The following is a 7517-nucleotide window of genomic DNA, read 5'->3' as shown; positions in this document are numbered from 1 at the left end:
TTATTATTATTATTATTATTATTATTATTATTATTATTATTGTTGTTGTTGTTGTTGTTGTTGTTGTTGTTGTTGTTGTTGTTGTTGTTGTTGTTGTTGTTGCAGGAATAGGGAGGATTTTTCATAATCAGGAGAGGCAACTGGCAAGCACCCTGAGCCATCAGAAATTATTGCGGGTGGTCATTATTTAATAGCCCATAAGTCATTCCTACTTATCTCTGAATCACATGTGATTTCATAGCCCAATCAAAAGTTGTGGGGAGAAATTTTACCGTTACTGAAACATTTCCTGAAATAAGGTCACTCAGTATTTCTGTATGGCTTTGACTTTTCAGTCTTTAAAATGTTGACTACTGATATAAGGTAATCACGGTCACATAAGACTTCTCCAATATTCGTCATTACAAATGACCCTTGCATTTCTCTCATGGTGTTAAGCTACAAATTATTACTGGATATTTTGGTTGTCAAGCACAATGAATTCAACCTTTACAATTTCTTCATTTATTTACTTATTCAGCTTCTGGGGGATCTTTTGTACCACAGGACAGTGGAATTTTGTCTTGGGGGAGAAATATATACCCTAACATTATGTGTAATATTTTTTAGGTTGTTTAAGAATTAATGGGAAGCTAATCTGAATATTTGAATGTGAGCAGTATGCATAAAGTGAACTCATGGATCACCCTGTAGCTTCACTAATGCAGGAGGAACTTGAAGTCCTAATACAGGAAGGGGACTATGACCTAATAGGCATTACTGAAACTTGGGATGACACAATTGGAATATTAGGACTCTCAAAGATATGGGTCATGGTCATGGGAGATTTCAGTTACCCGGATATCTGTTGGAAGTCCAACTCTGCTAAAAATGAAAGGTCCAATAAATTCCTGACTTGTCTTGCTGACAACTTCATTTTCCAGAAAGTGGAAAGGGAAACAAGGGGATCTGCTATCTTGGACTTGATACTTGCCCACAGGGAAGAACTAGTTGGCGAGGTGAAAGTAGTGGGCACCCTGGGTAATAGTGACCCTGTGATTTTGGAATTTACATTCTTGGGGAAGGGAAAAGCTGTACAAATAACCAAGAGTGGAGGAGTTGCATTATATGTAAAAGAGGTACATACTTGTGAGAAAATACATGAATCTGAACATGGAAGTCCAGTTGAGTGTCTCTGGGTAAAAATCAAAAGGAGAAGGGAGTTCAAGAGGGATGGGAGTTTCTTAAAAGTGAAATAATGAAGGTACAATTAAGGTACAATCACAAACACTTCCTATGAGAAGGAAAAATGGGAGGAGTCTAAAGAAGCCAAGCTTTCTAAAGACTTGAGAAATAATAATAATAATAGTGGAAGGAGGGCGTTATAACCAAGGATGAATATAAACAAATAACCAGTGCTGGTAGAGAGAGAGTTATAAAAGCTAAAGCTCAGTACGAGCTTAGGCTAGCAAGAGGTGCTAAAAACAACAAAAAAGAGTTATTTTCTTATGTTCTAAGTAAGAAATGTAACAAGGACTTGGGAGGCCCATTGTGAGAAGAGGAAAGAAATTGTAACAGGTGATGAAGAGAGGGCAGAACTACTCAATTCCTATTTTTCCCCAGTCTTCTCTTGCAAGGAAAATTGTGCTCAACATGATGAGGGAAGGGAGTTGCAACCTAGGATCAGCATAGGAGCAGTACATAAACACCTACTTTCTTTAAAAGTAACTAAGTCCTCAGGGGCAGATGAACTGCATCCAAGGGTACCAAATGAACTCGTGGATGCAATTTCTGAGCTGCTGTCCATTATTTTTGAGAATTCATGGAGAACAGGTGAGGTGCCAGAATATTGGAGGTGGGCAAATGTTGTCCCCATCTTCAAGAAGGGGGGAAAGGAGGATCTGGGTAACTAGTGACCTGTCAGCTTGATGTCTATATCTGGGAAAGTTTTAGAACAAATAATCAGACAGTCCTTGAGCATTTAGAAAGAACAGCTGTGATTACTAAGAGCCAGCATTGGTTTCTCAAGAACAAGTCATGTCAGATTAACCTTATCTTTTTTTGTTTTTAGAAAGTTACTGCCTTGCTGGATCAGGGGAATGCTGTAGACACAGTTTATCTTGATTTCAGTAAGGCTTTTGATAGGATTCCACATAATGTTCTTGTTGACAAATTGGTAAAATGTGGTTTGATCCTATGACTGTTAGGTGGATCTGTAACTGGTCGACAGATCGCACCCAAAGAGTACTTGTTAATGATTCCTTAGTCTCTTGGAGAGGAGTGACAAAAGGAGTGCCTCAAGGATCTGTCCTGGGACCTTTTTTGTTCAATACCTTTATCAATGATTTGGATGAAGGAATAGAGGGAATGCTTATTAAATTTGCAGATGATACTAAATTGGAAGGGGTAGCAAATATGGTAGAAGACAGAGTCAGGATACAGGAGGATCTTGACAGGCTGGTAAACTGGTCAAAAACAAATAAAATAAATTTCAGTGGGGATAAATGTAAAGTTCTGCATTTAGGCAGGAAAAATCAAAGGCATAATTATAGGTCATTACACACTCGGTCTTAGCCAAAAGGCCAAGAAGCCATAATTATAGGTTGGGGAAGACTTGTCTTGTCAGTAGTATGTGCAAAACGGAGCTCCCGCCCGCCCGGCAACACCGATGGTGAGCGGGGGCTTTTTTGCCGCTCCGAAGAGTGGAGACGGCAACGAAGAGGACGCTATGCGTCCTGACGTGGCAGGGGCGGAACCAGCCGATACAAGAGGCCAGGCTTCGCTCCCGCCCTCTGCAGTTGCTTCGAGTGCTCGTGCTTGTGCTCATTAGGAGGACATCCGAGCACTGCAGAGATCGGCGTGAACAGGCCTCCTGGCCTGGAATGTGATCTAGTTGGCGGCTGAGCGATTGGGTTGGCGGCGGCTCAGGGCAATCTTTGCGGTTCTGATATAGGCTGCGTGGTGGCGGGGCTAGGCAACGTTTGGGGGCCTGAGGCAGCAGCGATGGATTGCAGCAGCAGTCTTTGGCACTTGATTAGGGCAGCGGCTGGAGAGTCTGGACGGCACGGTCCTCAACGAAGAACATCGGCAGCCCTTGGACACGGTTCTGATAAGCGTCGGGCTACTGGTCATTACACACTCTGTCTTAGCCAAAAGGCCAAGAAGCCATAATTATAGGTTGGGGAAGACTTGTCTTGGCAGTAGTATGTGCAAAACGGAGCTCCCGCCCGGCAACGCCGATGGTGAGCAGGGGCTTTTTTGCCGCTCCAAAGAGTGGAGACAGCAACGAAGAGGACGCTATGCGTCCTGACGTGGCAGGGGCGGAACCAGCCGATACAAGAGGCCAGGCTTCGCTCCCGCCCTCTGCAGTTGTTTCAAGTGCTTGTGCTCATTAGGAGGACATCTGAGCACTGCAGAGATCGGCGTGAACAGGCCTCCTGGCCTGGAATGTGATCTAGTTGGCGGCTGAGCGATTGGGTTGGCGGCGGCTCAGGGCAATCTTTGCGGTTCTGATATAGGCTGCGTGGTGGCGGGGCTAGGCAACGTTTGGGGGCCTGAGGCAGCAGCAGTGGATTGCAGCAGCAGTCTTTGGCACTTGATTAGGGCAGCGGCTGGAGAGTCTGGACGGCACGGTCCTCAACGGAGAACATCGGCGGCCCTTGGAAACGGTTCCGGGGCCGTGCAGATAAGCGTCGGGCTACTGCCCTTCCCCCCTCCCTTTCAATTTTGGTCTCTTCGGTTCTGCCTGGCCATATTTAAATAAGGGGTGGCAGAAGGCCCACTGGTGGGCTGGGTAGGCGGCTTTACATTTGGGTTTGTGGAAAGCCGGGCCCAGGGAATAGTCTGAGTGTGTCTAGCCATTAAGGTGGGTACGGGCCCTGTTCCTTTCTGTCACTAGCCCCCCCCCCAATTTGGGCTGTTGCTGGGCAATTTGCTTTTTACCAGTGTGAAGGGCAGACTACAGTGTTGCCCCCTGGTGGCTGTTGCCGGGCAATAGGGCAGACTAAAGTGTTGCCTCCTGGTAGCTGTTGCCGGGCTAGAGAATTGGGGCATTGATTGACAGAGGCAAGCTAGGAGTACTCCCCCTGGTGGCTGTTGCTGCGCAATTAATTATTTAGTTCTACCTACGTCTCCCACTAAGGGTTTAAAATTATTGCTCTTCTGGATAAGGGGAAGCGTTGATAACAATTGTATAGGGCCTTGTCTAGGTAACGGTTTAGATTCTTGTTAGTAATTATGGCTTCCAGAAAAGGTCAAGGGAAAGCCAAGGGGAAGCAGCTGGCACCTAAGCAGCCCCCTGCATGGCCTGTGCTGATGTTCCCCTCTGACGACGAGGAGGAGGACCCTGTCAATGCTGCTATTTTACAGAGGTTGGAGGCTTTGGAGAAGCAACGGGGTGCTACTTGGGTAAGTGGGGGGCGTTAAGAGAACACGAGGAGATTCTAATGCTTCTTTTCAAGAACAGGTGCTTGCCCGCTTGGCCTTCTTGGAGGACAACCAGGTGGGGGACGAAGGTGAAGCATCCACGTCTGGTCAACAGGGGCAGAACGCCAAAGAGCGGCAGGTTGAGGTGTACAAGGAGCCTCAAAAGACTGCTGGTAAGGAGGGGCATAGCGAGAACGGTACTTCACACTGGCCGTGGGGCCCATGCCCTCAGGGTGCATCGGGGCCTGCACCCCAAGCGGCGCCAACAAGCTGTCACCATTATGCAGGCTGGAGTTGTGGGCATCCTCCCCCCCCCCAGGGTTTGCCTCGGATGGGGATATCCACAGACAAGTTCTGGGTTCACGAACACGGGTGCTGTTTCGTACGAGACAGTCTCAGCCGGCGCCATTCCATCGGGCGATTCGGCCCTGCCCCTTGGGGATCATCTCTCTATCATCACGAAGGAGAAAATCCTTAAGGGCGAATACGTAGATGTATTCACTTTATTATATAGAGAGTTGGAAAAGAAAGACAGGGAGGATCTGGACGACCGGGAGAAGGAACGCCTGAAGAGGCGGGTAGTGGGTAGAACGTGGGTGAATTGGTATCCAGGGTTTTTGATAAATGCCTCAGTTATAGTCCGGCATCATCCATGGAGAGCGGCAGCACTGCTGCAATACATGGATATCATTTATCAGGCTTACACGGATTTTCCAAGCCCAGCATGGTCGCAGTATGACGAGGAATTCCGTATAATTGCGGCCATGAATACTGCAATGCGATGGGACTGAATACATTTGGACCTATGGTTGCAGATTATGTCTACAATCTGGACACCAGGGAGTGAGAGGACGCATAGTGGTCATTCGGTGCGTAAGACACAAAGCCAGCCAGGTACCTGCACCCAGGCGGGGCAGGTGGTTCAGCAACGCCCGCTTTGCTGGGAGTTTACCTCCCATGGGACGTGTGGTCGGAAACCATGCTCTTTTCGGAACGAGTGTCCACTATGCGCAGGTCCCCATTCATTCACTAACTGCCCCAAGCCAAAGGGCAGGGGAGGCGGTAGAGGCGGCGAGTGCTCAGGAGGGGGTGAGGGTGTTAACCCCCCTCCTGATAAAGGGACCTAGCCCAATAAAGCTTGCAGTTTTAGACCGTTGGTTGAGGGACTATCCGAACCAATGGGATCGCAGTTACCTATTGGAAGGTTTTACGTTGGGGTTCAGGATACCTTTCCAGGGTTCTAGGACTCCGTACATGGCTCCCAACTTGAAATCAGTGCGAGGTATGGAGCAAATAGTTAGGGAAAAAATTAACAAGGAATGTACGGAGGGTAGAGTCCTGGGGCCTTTTCCTTCACCCCCAGTTAGCAGTTTGAGGAGTTGTGCCAAAAAAGGCACCTGGAGAATATCACCTCATTCACCACTTGTCTTACCCTCATGGCGAAACGGTGAATGATGCAATACCTGAGGAGTTTGATCAGGCCGTGCGGGTGGTGTGCAGCTGTGGACAGGGAGCGGAATTGGCAAAATGTGACATTAAGTCAGCCTTCCGCCACCTTCCTGTCCACCCAGCTGACTTCGAGCTCCTGGGATTTGCTTTTGAGGGCAAATTTTATATGGATAAGGCCCTTCCTATGGGTTGTTCTGTATCCTGTGCTGCTTTTGAGAGGTTCAGTTCCTTTCTGGAGTGGGCCTTGCTGTATAGGACGGGTCTCAGCAGCACTGCTCATTACCTTGATGATTTTTTATTGGCAGGAATGAGGGGTACGGGTCAATGTGCCTTTTTGCTGTCCAGCTTTATCAATCTGGCAAGGAAGCTGGGAGTTCCTCTGGCTCAAGAAAAGACAGAAGGCCCGTCCCATATTTTGACTTTCCTGGGCATAAAAGTGGACACGGTGGGGCAGTTCTGCAGATTACCCATAGATAAATTGGCTTCCCTACAGATATTAATAGACACAACCAGGAAAAAGAACAAGATAACACTATTGGAGTTGCAGCAGTTGGTTGGTCACCTCAACTTTGCATGCAAAGTTGTGGCACCCGGCAGGGCCTTTGTTAGGAGACTGTGTTAGTCTATGAGGGGGCTGCGTCTTCCCCATCATAGGACTAGGGTCACCAGGGGGATACGGGATGACCTCCTTGTATGGAAGCGATTTTTGAGTTCATACAACAGGGTGTCCTTTTGGCGTGAGGACCTCCTTGTTGAAGCGGAGCTTCAGGTGGCATCTGATGCTGCAGGTGCCTCCGACTTTGGAGTATATTTCCGGGGGCACTGGTGTGCTGGGGACTGGCCTAAGGAATGGTTTCAGGCAGGGTGGGTCAAAGACCTTACCTTCCTGGAATTTTTTCCGATTGTCGCGGCAGTGAGGATTTGGTCAAGGGAGTTTGCCAACCACACCGTCCACTTCTGGTGCGACAACATGTCCACGGTACACATGATCAACTCCTTGATGTCCAAGTCCCCCAGGGTAATGGCTTTGGTCCGGGCCTTTACTCTGCAGTGTTTACACAGCAATATAATGTTCAAGGCTAGGCATGTGCCGGGAGTTAATAATGGGGTCGCTGACGCTCTCTCTCAAAAACAGATGGAGAGATTCCGTCAGCTAGCGCCAGAAGCGGACCAGTTCCCTGTGCGTATGCCAGCCAAGGTGTGGCAGTTTAGCGGGCTGAGGCCGATAGGGCAATGAGCTTGGCTCTTGCCCCTTCCACACGCAGAGCTTATTTGAGGGCAGGAAAGCAGTTCTTGTCCTTCAGGGAGGGAGCTGGACTGCGGCAAGTTCCTCATTTAAAGCATTTCTGTGTTAAATTAAGATGTGACGGCCTGTCAGCTCATTCCATCCGGGCCAAACTGTCGGCGCTGGCCTTTGCCAGCAAGGCATCTGGGTACGTAGACAATACAGGCGATTTCTGTATCCGCAAGATGCTCAAGGGCTGATCCAGGGAGAGCGGCAGGGTAGCTGACACCAGAGAGCCTTTTATCCCGGCAGTCTTGAGGGGGCTCAGGAATCAGTGGAAGGCATTGTGCGCTGATGGCTATGAGGCTGCCTTGTTTCATGCTGCATCACTGGTTGCCTTTTTGAGGGCACTGCGGATCAGCGAGCTGGTGGCTGGCTC

Source organism: Gekko japonicus, unplaced genomic scaffold, assembly GCF_001447785.1.
Source record: "Gekko japonicus isolate JY-2015 unplaced genomic scaffold, Gekko_japonicus_V1.1 scaffold5060, whole genome shotgun sequence".
Lineage (NCBI taxonomy): Eukaryota > Metazoa > Chordata > Lepidosauria > Squamata > Gekkonidae > Gekko > Gekko japonicus.
Note: the sequence above shows the minus strand (reverse complement) of the source record.